At 52.3% G+C, this 11,012-nt stretch overlaps 1 long non-coding RNA gene across 1 annotated transcript; it reads right to left on the bottom strand.

The window, feature by feature from the left end:
* Positions 1-261: 261 nt before the first annotated feature.
* Positions 262-2,414, bottom strand: LOC120324039. The gene is made up of 2 exons (XR_005565037.1): positions 2,237-2,414; positions 262-685 (listed from the first exon to the last, which is right to left on the bottom strand). It is a non-coding gene; the product is annotated as an uncharacterized LOC120324039 (long non-coding RNA).
* Between the last annotated feature and the right edge of the window lie 8,598 nt (positions 2,415-11,012).

Below are 11,012 nucleotides of genomic sequence, written 5' to 3'. Positions count from 1 at the left end.
CAAAGCTAAGATACTTCTAAACCTCCTCACATCAGAGCCCTGGCTCAGCTCAGAGCCATGAGGCAAAGTTCTCTTTACCTGCTCTGGGTGTTCTAATTCAGGCCAATTGCCTGCAAGATGAATTCTTATGCAGGGATGTATTGTGCAGCTTTACCTGAAACCACATTAAAGGAGACGGAGCATCCACGTGAAATCCTGCCGGGGCATTTATCTCCCTCATGCAAAATGATTGAGATAAATAAGGCAAATTAAACTGCCATATCGTTGTAGCTAAATTACTTGTAATGGCAACATGAGATGTGCTGGCTGTGTGGTAATTACGTGTCCTGGAGTTCAGAAGGAAAGGTCTTTAGCTCAGAGAGATGTTTCTCCCTCTGTCAGATCGAAGTGACGTTAGCGCTGGATGGACTCGGTGACGTTGGACACCCATTTCTCCGGCACACAGACACGGAGCTGCCCCGGCTGCAGCTGGTCCCTGACAGGTTGGAAGAGCTGCTGCCATCCCAGCCCTTCTCCACAGCACAGCTTTGCCATTTAAAACCTGGTTTTTGCAGAACCAAGAGAAGAAGCCGGTGAAGGTGTTGGTTGTTCACTTACTCCAGTCCATCCCACAGCACGGAGTTTGGGAGGGCAGGGAGGATGCTTCTAGCCCAGGAGAGGGGGTTGTGAGTGCCTGGAAAGCAGCCTGAGGAAGGGAAGAGAAACAAAAAGGCTTTAGCAAATGTTTCTGACAGAGTGAACAAAAACAGCAAATTATTAATGTCATCGTTTAAGAATATCAGAAAGTGCCAATTTTTGTGATCAGGGAGTGATTTGGGAGGGAAGATTGTGCTGCCAGCTGGAAGGGAGACCTGCAGGACCCAAAGGCTCCACAATGAACTGCCACTTTTCCCATTTGAAAATCTGAATATTGTAAAAAGCCACATCTAATTCCCCAGGGACCAGAAGGGGATCTCCCAGGAAAAGGCAAAGAAAATTTGACTGAAGTGTCCAGTTTTTCTGAAGATAGAAAGCCAAGAGCATCCTTGAGCTCATATGGATAAAAGAATGGATGAAATGATGCATTTTCTGGAAAATAAAGCCCCACACTCTACAAGGAAGCTGCAGCTGCTGCCCCCAGAGCACAAGGGCTGGTGCATTGGAACAGATGCAGTGTGGTCCAGGTCCCCTGTGCCCAACCCAGCAAGCCTGGGGACATCTCCTGCAAGGTGGTCCCCAGGCCAGATCAGTCCTGTGGGCACCCACGGGCTCTCCATCTCCTCCTGACCCCCAGAGCCAAGTGCTGGAGCCGAGGGGATCATCCTTCCATCCCCTGCAGCCCCTCCAGGACAGGATCCAGCTGCTGGGCAGGAGAGATTCTGGTGCTCAGCAAAGCTTTCCTGGAGCACAGGTGTCCAGAGTCCCACCCCCCATCCCAAACACCAAACCCTGGGACAAGCTCCTTCCCAGTGTTTCCAGATCTCCTGTGGCAGCCACGAGCTGCACGTCAGGGAGCAGCTTCCAAGGCAAGCCCTGATGAATCACACACAGACCATTTCCCCGAGCCCACTGAGACAGGCACTTACTCCTCCTAAACTTTTATTAAGAGGAAATCATGAATTTTTAAAGGAAGCCTGGATTTCTCTCCTGGTGGAACAGGTTTCTGTAATGACAGGGAGAGTGCCACAGGCTGTCCAGCTCTGCTCCAGCAGGAGAGAGCCCTGCTGGGAAGTCTGATGTGGAAATGCAAGTCCCTCATCCCACTGCCAGAGGAGATGCTCCGGTGGGATGCAGGAGGGGTCCCCCCCAGCACCGTGGGAGGAGGCAGCTCCTCTTACCCCTCTCCCTTGCACACAGAGTGGAGCCAGGGACCCCTCCGTGTCCTCCACCTTTTCACATTTTCCCAGCACATGGCATCCTCCCTCTAACCTGGCCCTGGAGCCGCCTGTTCTCACAAATCCACCAGTTAAAATCTCCCAGGTATAAATGTGCCTGGAGGATCCATGTGGAGCAGAGGGAGGGTGAGGAGCAGAGCCTGGCTCAGCCCTCCCAGTGCTCCTCCTGGTCCCCAGCAAAACCCTGGTCCTGGGAGGCCAGTGAAAGTTCATCACTTATTTCTGTGGGGTCAGAATTTCATCTCCAGAGCCCAACAGACTCCAGCTGGAGCACACACACACACACACACACACACACACACACACAATTACAAGTCTGTTTCTCTGCTGCTGCACATAAAAACATAAATATTTGTACGTACTTGTTCTCACAAGACATTCATGAATATTTGCAGTCTTTCCCTGTGCTCTTTCTTGCACCTATGCTGGGTTTGAGGCTGCCCCATCACCACAACGCCTTTTTGGAAGGCAGAACCACTGTAGTGAATAAGCGGATGTGGAGGGAGTGGTTTCCCAAGCAACAGTATCCAGGTGAGAGCGGGGCCCTTCCTCCTCCTCCTCCTCCTCGTGGAGGGGCTCTGGGCAGCCAGGACCCTCTCCAGCACCGGCACTGAAGTGGGAGATGATGGGGGGGACAAATTACTCATCCACGGTGTACTGGAAAAGGTTCAGCAGCCTCTGGGTGGCACCTGGGCCGTGCTGCTGCCGGGCAGGAGAGCGCAGCTCTGACCAGAGCAGGGCCACGGGGATCCCTGAGCACTGCCGGGCTCGGGGGGGCCGCGCAGCTCCGGCTGCTGCAGAGCTGGTTGCTAAAGCAGCTCGTGCCTTGCTCCCACCCGCGCTGCCTTCCCGGCTCCGTCTGACTTCGTGACTGCTGAATGACAGCCGCAGGTTTAGCGATGCCGTGCAAAGCTGCTCCTAAAAAAAGCACTGGAGGAGGGTGGGAGCACAGCCTGCCCCCCGTGTCCCCGCGGGCTCAGGGCCCTCGGTGGGTGCTCCCGAGGGCAGCCGGCCGGGGGGCTCTGCAGACCCCCAGACAGACCCCCAGACAGACCCCCAGACAGACCCACACAGCCACCCTAAAGAGCACCTGCAGCGTGGCAGCCTCTCCCCCCGCAGGGCCCCCGCAGGAGCACCCACAGGACACCTGGATCATTGCAGCGTTTGCGTGGATGCAGTTCCCAGGGAGGCACGGTGAGTCATGGAATGGGCAGCGTCCCTGCCTGGAGGCACTGACTCATCCCGGGGCACCAGCACCCCTGGCCTCCTCGGAGAGAGCTGACCTGTGTCTCACGGGGAGGGAGCAAACAGGACAGCAAATGCTGCACTTGTGGTACTTCAGGGAGTTCAGCAGCAGAAGGAGTGGTGGTAAAGCCCCTCGTGCCCATTTTGAGTCCATTGCTGGCAGCACTCTGATGGAACACAGGGCAAGGAGCTCCAGAACTGCTCTGTTCATTTTGGGATAACAGCCACGCAGGGGGCTCCTGCAGAACCACCAGTGGCACAGGCTGGCACAGGCTGCACCCAGCAGTGCCCTCCCTCCTCCACCCTCACCACTGACCACCCCCTGCAGCACAGCAGCTTGTGGCTGCCCTTGGGAAGAATTAGTGACAGTCCTGACACCCAGACACTTCCAGGTGAGGGAGTTCCCATCCCACCCCTCTGTGTTTCAGAGACAGGAGGACGTGGAACCTCCTGCAGGTCCTGCCAGGGTGCTGCTCAGGGCTCGCTGTGGGACAGGCAGGTGCCTGGAGCACCCGATCTCCAGCGTGGCCAAGGGAAATGGTTGCCATGCTTTTGCTGTCTGTGTTGATTGTGCTGGAGGAGACTGGATGAGTTCTTTTGTCTTCATCGTTCGGACTCCACTATAGGCTGAACAGGGGCTCCTGCCCTGCAGACTGTTCCTGGAGGGAGAGTCTCTTGGCTGCTTCCCCACCACTCTTGTTAAAGTACAAGTCTTATTTGGTCTTATTTGTCTGACTGGCTTAGGCTATAACCCTCTTTTACTTTCAGAAGAACAGAGGGAGCTGTTTTCTGCCATTGCTTTCGTGGCTCAGGGGCACAGTTTCCAATCTGGAGTTGGAGAAGCAAATCCACTCCTCTCTCCTTCAGGCAGCTGAGGACAATCTGTTGAAGACAAATTGTTGAAGACAATCTGTTCTTTCCAAGGATGGCTTCCCAAAGACAGGGCTCTGAAGATGTGCTGACAGACTCTGCTTGTCACTGGTGGTGTTTGCTCCACCACTGCCTGTGTATTGGAAAAAAGAGGAATAGAGACAGGGCATGGACACTTGTCAGTCACAGGAGCAGACTACAAGTGCTGACTTCAGTCCCCTTAACTACAGTGTGAATATTTTATATCAAGGCCAAAAAACCCCCATGCAAACCTGTATCAAACTATTTCAAATTCCTCCACACAAAATGGGCCATGAAGGGGGTTACAAAGGCAATTCCTCCTTAACTCCAAACATTTTGCTCCTCATAGTTTAATGAACTGTGCTATTTTAATGCACTTTTGGAGCACGTCATCCATATTCTAACCACTGACCTTTTCCTAATGCCCTTCAGACATCTAACAAATAGGTTACATCTGTTCCTTCCAAAGCAAGGCAAGACGTGGAGACCAACATCTCCTGGGGTTTGGAGCGACCCAGCCTCACCCCTGTTCTCTGGGAGGCAGGAACATGAGCACCCAGCCCCCGGGACAGAGCCCACCATGCCAGGGACCTGCTCTGCTCCTGCCACGCCCAACAAAGGTGACCCTGGCTGGTGGCAGAGCTCAGGGCGTGGTGTCCCCACCAGCTCTGGCCTTTGCCTCTCACTGTGCACGCTGGGATGAGCTCTGGTGAGCTGGAAACCCGTCTGGTGACCCGTGAGAGGGCTCCAGGGATCCCCACTGGAAACCGCTTCCCAAGGCTCTGCGAGCTGGGTTATTCACTCCCACGAGGAGAAAAACCTTTCCTAACTCAGTTTTATGATTAAACCCCCCTCAGAGGCTGCTCCTGTGCCAGGGGATGGAGCAGAGCTGTGATGTGTCACTGCTCATCACTCACCATGTGAGCCGGTGCTGGGAATGTGCACGGCCAGGAGGAACCTGAGATGCCCTTTTTCTTCTGGGGCTTTTCTCTCTTTTTGAAAAAAGAAAGCGCTTTGCAAAGGCTTAGGATTATTTTTCCCCACTTTTAGAGGGTTGGCAGGTTTGACATCCAGGGGAGCAATGAACTCCCTGGATGTCTTGTCACGGCCAAAACCCCACTGCAGAGGAAGCCGGTTGTCACTGCTGAGCCTGATCCTGCCCAACGGGGCTGACACCAGGGAGGGACACAGGGGACACATCCTGCCATGGCTCAGGACAACTCTGAGAGAACTTGTGCACCAAACCAGTAACTCCAATCCAACAGAAACAGGCAATGAGAGATGTTTGGTGCCCATCAGCTGAAGGAATGAAGGCATTTACCAGACCTGCTCTCATTCATGCTTGGATTTTTGTAACACCATCTACCAGCATTGGAAGGCCATGAAAAAACGTCAGATAGTTGCAAGTAATTTTGTTCTCATTTTTCCCTTGAGATTGGAAATCCCAGGTAAACAGTAGAGCAGACTGATGTGCTTCTGCAGTAGTGCTGTGTGTGGACAGGGAACTGCCCAGTGGATGTTTGAGCCCTGCCAGAGCCCCACATGAGTGGGTCTCTGTGGTGACAGAAGTTGGGCTGAGCAGAGCTGACCCTCCCTGGGGGTGGGGATGGTGCAGCACACGGGAGTTCTGTGCCCACCCAGCACTGGAGGTGATGCTGCTCCACCACCGGGTTCTCTGACGGATATTGCTGATGCCCAGCTGGAATTCTGTATTTCTGTGGACTTCCAAGTGGCTGGCTGAGGAGATGCTGGCTGCTAAACACCCTTCTCCATGTGTTTGGGAGGCTTCAAATGCCTTGACTCTGTTTCCATGCCCTGTCTGTGCCAGCAGAGGAGAACTCGGGCCCTGACTCTGTCTCGTCCCCAAACCATGCAGGGACACGGAGCCCACGAGGCCAGGACAGAGCAGGGCTGCAGGTCAGAGAGGAGGCTGGGGCACAGATCTACCCTGCACACAAACCCCACACACCCTGCAATTCTGCCAGATTTCCTAAATGTGCTGTGACACAATGGTTACATCTGGGAGCTATTTCTGTAAAAGCATGGGCTGATGTGACCCTGTCTGCTCCAGAAACACGCCGGGTTGCTGCACACAGCACCCACAGGCCAGCCCAAAACACTGCCTTCAACAAACAACTGAGACTTCCAGCCCAGTGGTAACAGAGCTGCACGTTCTCTCCTGAGGCACCAGAGGGGCTGTGGGCTCTGCTTCCAGAGGGGCAGGGGATGCTCTGGTTTGTCCTGACTGGGACGGGGAGTGAGCTAAGCCTGGCCCAAGCCCTGTGTATCACTTCCCTTGCCTCTCTCCATCACTAAAGCAAGCCCGCATAACAAGGGCAGACGTGATGGTAGGCTGGGAAAGCAAAATGAATATATGAATATTTATTAATGCATTATATGTTCAATATCTCATATAAACCAATATATTAATTTTATATTATGAATGTTGTATAATATTTTATATTTACTCTATTTTATATGATTATAAATGAATATATTCTCTTGCCAAGGAAGTCAGTGGGAATGAAGTGAGCTCAGTTTCTCACAGGGTCAGGCCCATTAACAACAACTTTATGCTATTTCCAGGAAATCACAATGTTTAGACAGGAAAGGTGTTCAGCTGTGAAAAACACAAATTTTTCCACAAAACTCAAGCTCTGAAAAGTCCAGTTTGTCAATACTGGCAGTGGCCAGGTAAGAGAGGCAGAGCCAGGATTGCAGGGGTGCAGGGAGCTCACCCAGGCAGGATTTGTTCCCAGGGCCTGTTCCTTTGGTGTCCCCTGAGTGCTGTGCAGGGCAGGGCTGTTCCTGCCAGGCACAGCCAACCCTGACCCACTTCAGCCAAGCACTAAATGAGGTGCTTATTGCTGAGCACTCTGCTCAGCACTCCTGGAGATCACAGGTGAAGAGCTCAGCGCTGGAAGGACAGACCTGTGAGAACCCAGCCCGTCACAAACACGACACAATAAGATGCTGGAGGCACAGACAGGGTGACAGGAGGGCAGGTGACAGGCAGTGTCCCACGGGAGCCCTGCAGTGCCCCGGGCACAGCCCCAGCCTGAATCCAGCGCTCAGAGCTGCCTCTGCTCTGCCCTCCCAGAAGGCCTGGGTGTCCTCGGTGGGACACAGTAATTAAGCTGACATGGAAGAACACAACCCTTCTTCAAAGGGCTGGCAGATTGTTTGGGGATTTCTCCTGTAGCTGCACGGCTGCACTCGGGGGCAATATGAATATTGGAAAGGAAAAAAGGGAAAGGAAGCAAGCAGAGAGGGGAATGACAGGAAGCGAGGAAGCACAGAGGAGGAGGGTAGAGACGGTGCGCAGGAGAGATAAAAGCAAGACAAAGAAAATCTGTTCTCTTTGCACAAAGTGATGCAGAGAAAGGACTGACTGAGCACACCCGACCCTGCCCTCGGCCAGCACAGCTCAGAGCACACAGCTGGCACGAGACGGGGCTGTGCCGGACTCTGAAGTCTCCCCAAACGCTGTGTCGAGGGCTGGAATTGGCAGATCCCAAGCTGTCCTCCCTCCAGCCTGGCTGGCAGAAGACACAAGTGCATCAGGCAGGAGCAGCTCCTGCTCTGGCTCCCGCAGTGGGAACGCTCTGGTCGGAGCAGACCCCTCCAGCCAGGTGAACCACACAAACACCGAGGGAAGAGTCACCCAAACCACTGCACTGCTTGAAAGCGGGTTGGAAAGGGATGAGAGAGTAAGATACAGTGCTAAAAGCAGCTTGGTTCCTTGGGGTGAGCAACCACATCTCCAGAAAAACACAAAGAAGGAAAAATCCTCTGAGGTAAGGAGCAATAGAGAGATAAGTCTGATTAGGAAGACAACTATTAATAGCAATTATGCTTTAATTACTGTGCCTAATCTTTTTGAACCAGCAGTTTCTAGCATGTCCTCTACCAGGCAAAGAACTTAACTCTTCCGATTCTGTTTTCCAGAGCTGCAGAAGGAAAATGAGTGGATCTACTTCCAGTAGATTCACCAGCAGCTAGACATAAAAGCTTTCAGGATATTTACATGAACTCTGCATGAGACAGATGCCATTAAGAAAAGCAGGAGTTGTCCTGTGTGGGTCCAACGTTGCATGAGAGCATAAACAACCTCAGCACTTCTCTTGTCTTGATGGCTGTTTCTCCAGGGCAAGGGAATTGTGCTCCCAGGCTGCTGCCATAAAACTCCCAGCATAAAAAAGGCACTGAAAAGGACATGAGATAGTCTAGACAGAGGGAAGCACTCCAGTCCTGCTGGGAGGGACCAGGGCCGTGGCTGGGAGCCGTGGCTCAGCCAGCACTGCTGTTCCTGCTGCCCGGCCATCCAGGAGCCAAGTGTGAGCCAAGGGACTGCTCAGCTGCTCTGCACACTGACCCTCCCAGGGGAACGGGGTGGAGAGACAGAGCCCTCTCCAAGTGCCTTCACCTTACTCTGAACCGGGACAAAACAGGGAAGAAGACAAATAAACCCAAATCCACCTATCCCTGCATGTCACGGTCACGTGTGGAATGAACCTGGAATGGTTTGGGTTGGAAGGGGCCTCAAAGATCATCTAATTTCAGTCCTCACCAATGTTTGCAGCCAGTAATTATTAAGCTTTACCCGTCCCATGGGTAGGAACTGAAGGTGAGGATTCACTTGTGAGATGAACACAACTACATTGTGACTGTAACTCACTGGATGGAAAGGTCCCCACTGAGAAATCACAACCTTTTTCTGCCTAATCTCATATGCTTGATACCACTTTGGGGGGATCTCAGGAGCCTATTCCCATTCTGTCCTATCCCCCCACTGTCTTTGGAGTAAATGTTTTTAAAAGCAAACTTCAGTAGTATTAATTTTTTAAATTTTTGGAAATATATCAAACCCAATTTGTTAACACCCTCCCCCCACAATACTACATTTCAAAGCATTTTCCAGTCTTGTAGATGTTGGATTTTTTGTTAATGTAAGGGGTGGGGTGGGGTGGGGAATTGTCTTATTTTTTCTCCATAGAAAACTGATAAACAAGAAGTTGATTGTTTAGTGTTAAAAATGAATCTTTTTGTACATCTGAATAAAGAGTCCTTCCAAGCACTGTGGAACAACTGACTTTTGCTTTGAAATCACACACAAATCTAAATTGGTTGGTGTAACTCAGAACTTCTACTATCTGGCCCAAATTAAAGAGAGGCCTCAAGAACAAACTTGGCACGAAGACACTGAAAGAACAATGTGCAATGGGCAGAATAAAAGCCTTGCAGGGAAGAGCAATAAATCTGTCAGCAGTGTTTCACCCAGCTGAGAACCAGCTCCTCTGAGCCCGGGGTGCTGTGACACCTCAGGAGCTCATTTTCAGCAAACATGGCAAGGTCAGAGCCACCTGACCCTGCACCCGAGGGCTCCCTGCAATTCAATCCAGCCCTGGAGAGAAAGGAATTAAAAACCCTGCTTGGGAGGAGAAAGGGATTCACAGTGCCCTTCACTTGAGGTGAGGGTACAGCTGAGAGGGCACGAGGGGGCTGTGGGCAGGGTGTGGGGTGGCTCATGGGGCACAGGGCACAGCCAGGGCTGAGCTGGATCTCCAGCAGGGGAAGTGCCCATGGCCTGACCCGGGCTCAGAGCACAGCAGGTCCCAGCACAGGGGCTTGTGGGAAGCTGAGAGGCAGGATTCAGGCTCAGAAAGGCTGAAATCCCTGCATTACAGGGACAGCCCTACCTACCTGCAAAAGTATCTCTAAATAAACAGCTGAGAGTGTCTCTCTGGGGAGGGAGAACAACAATTCAGTGAACAGCAGAAGCAAAGACACCTGATTTCCAAAGTGATGTGTCCTGCCCCTGCACACACCTTCTGATGGGTCCCCAGTCCTCCCTCACCCTTCAGCTTGATGAGACAATTACCCTGTGCCTGTGTCACAACCATCACCCCTTTCTGGGGGTTGGGATCCAGGTTTTCCAGCCCTGCACACTCCAGGAGGCACAAAGGCTCTGGGAGGGAGCTGTACAGACATCCCCATGGTGTGACTGAAACACTTCATTCTGGGAAAAACTGGGCTAAAAATGTAGATCACTGTAACAGAGACAGTCTTGAGGCACAGGCTTGAGAGGCTGCACTAAAACCATCTGAGGATGACCTTTGTGAAAAGGTCCCCAGGAATAATTACTCCTCTCTGGGTGCCTGCTGTTTGCTCCTCATTTATCCAGGCGGGATCATGCCCTTGGTGGCTGGTTTTTGGCTGAAGCCACCTGCAGCACCCCAGAGGGCCCTGTACAGCATCACACAGAGCCCTGCCTGCACAGAGCCCTGCCTGCACAGAGCCCTGCCTGCACAGCTTCACACACCCCGAGCACTGGGCTGCTCTCCACTGAAGGGTTTGTTATTAAATCCCACTCACTCTGGAGTAACTGAATTACCCAGGTTTTAGTTGAACCAATTAACTGATATAATACATGGCTCTCGCTCTCTCAGATGAGGAGAAGCATCCTGCTTTCTGCTCATGTCTCGCTGTGAAAGTGATTTTTTTAAACACTTTAATCTAATTAACTTGTTGAGTCTGAGAATCTGTTGAAGGCGCTCAGGTGATGAGAATGGGATGTTGCTGTGTGTGGTGCTGAGCAAGGAGAGAACTCCCTGTGAGGGTGAGGGGGCTTGGAAAAACGGTGCTCTGAGGACACAGCAGTTCAGAGGCCGGGAGGGCTCCCTGGCTGACCTGTTGTTCTGCTAAAATGCAGCTGGGAAGGGAGAGCAATCAGCAAGAAGCACTTTCAGACTGCACTGGCCGTGGGCTCCTCCAGAGAGAAAAGCTAAATAAGGGGGTGCATGTGATTGGGGTCTCAGAAATCCAGCTAAAAAGGGAAGCCAAGGACACACAGACGTGCCCGGGCTGACCCCATCCCTTCCCCATCCCAAATGCTTCCCCATGGAAACACAGTGTTCCCTCAAAGCTCTCCCTGTATTGCTGTGATGAAGCACAAGAGGAGTGTCCTGACCATGGGCTGTTTTGCTCACATGGGTGTTCCAG

Source organism: Pipra filicauda, unplaced genomic scaffold (genome assembly GCF_003945595.2).
Source record: "Pipra filicauda isolate LSUMZ 115617 unplaced genomic scaffold, ASM394559v2 scaffold406_size631624_pilon, whole genome shotgun sequence".
In the NCBI taxonomy this organism is placed as follows: domain Eukaryota; kingdom Metazoa; phylum Chordata; class Aves; order Passeriformes; family Pipridae; genus Pipra; species Pipra filicauda.
Note: the sequence above shows the minus strand (reverse complement) of the source record. Positions and strands in the feature narration are given on the sequence as shown.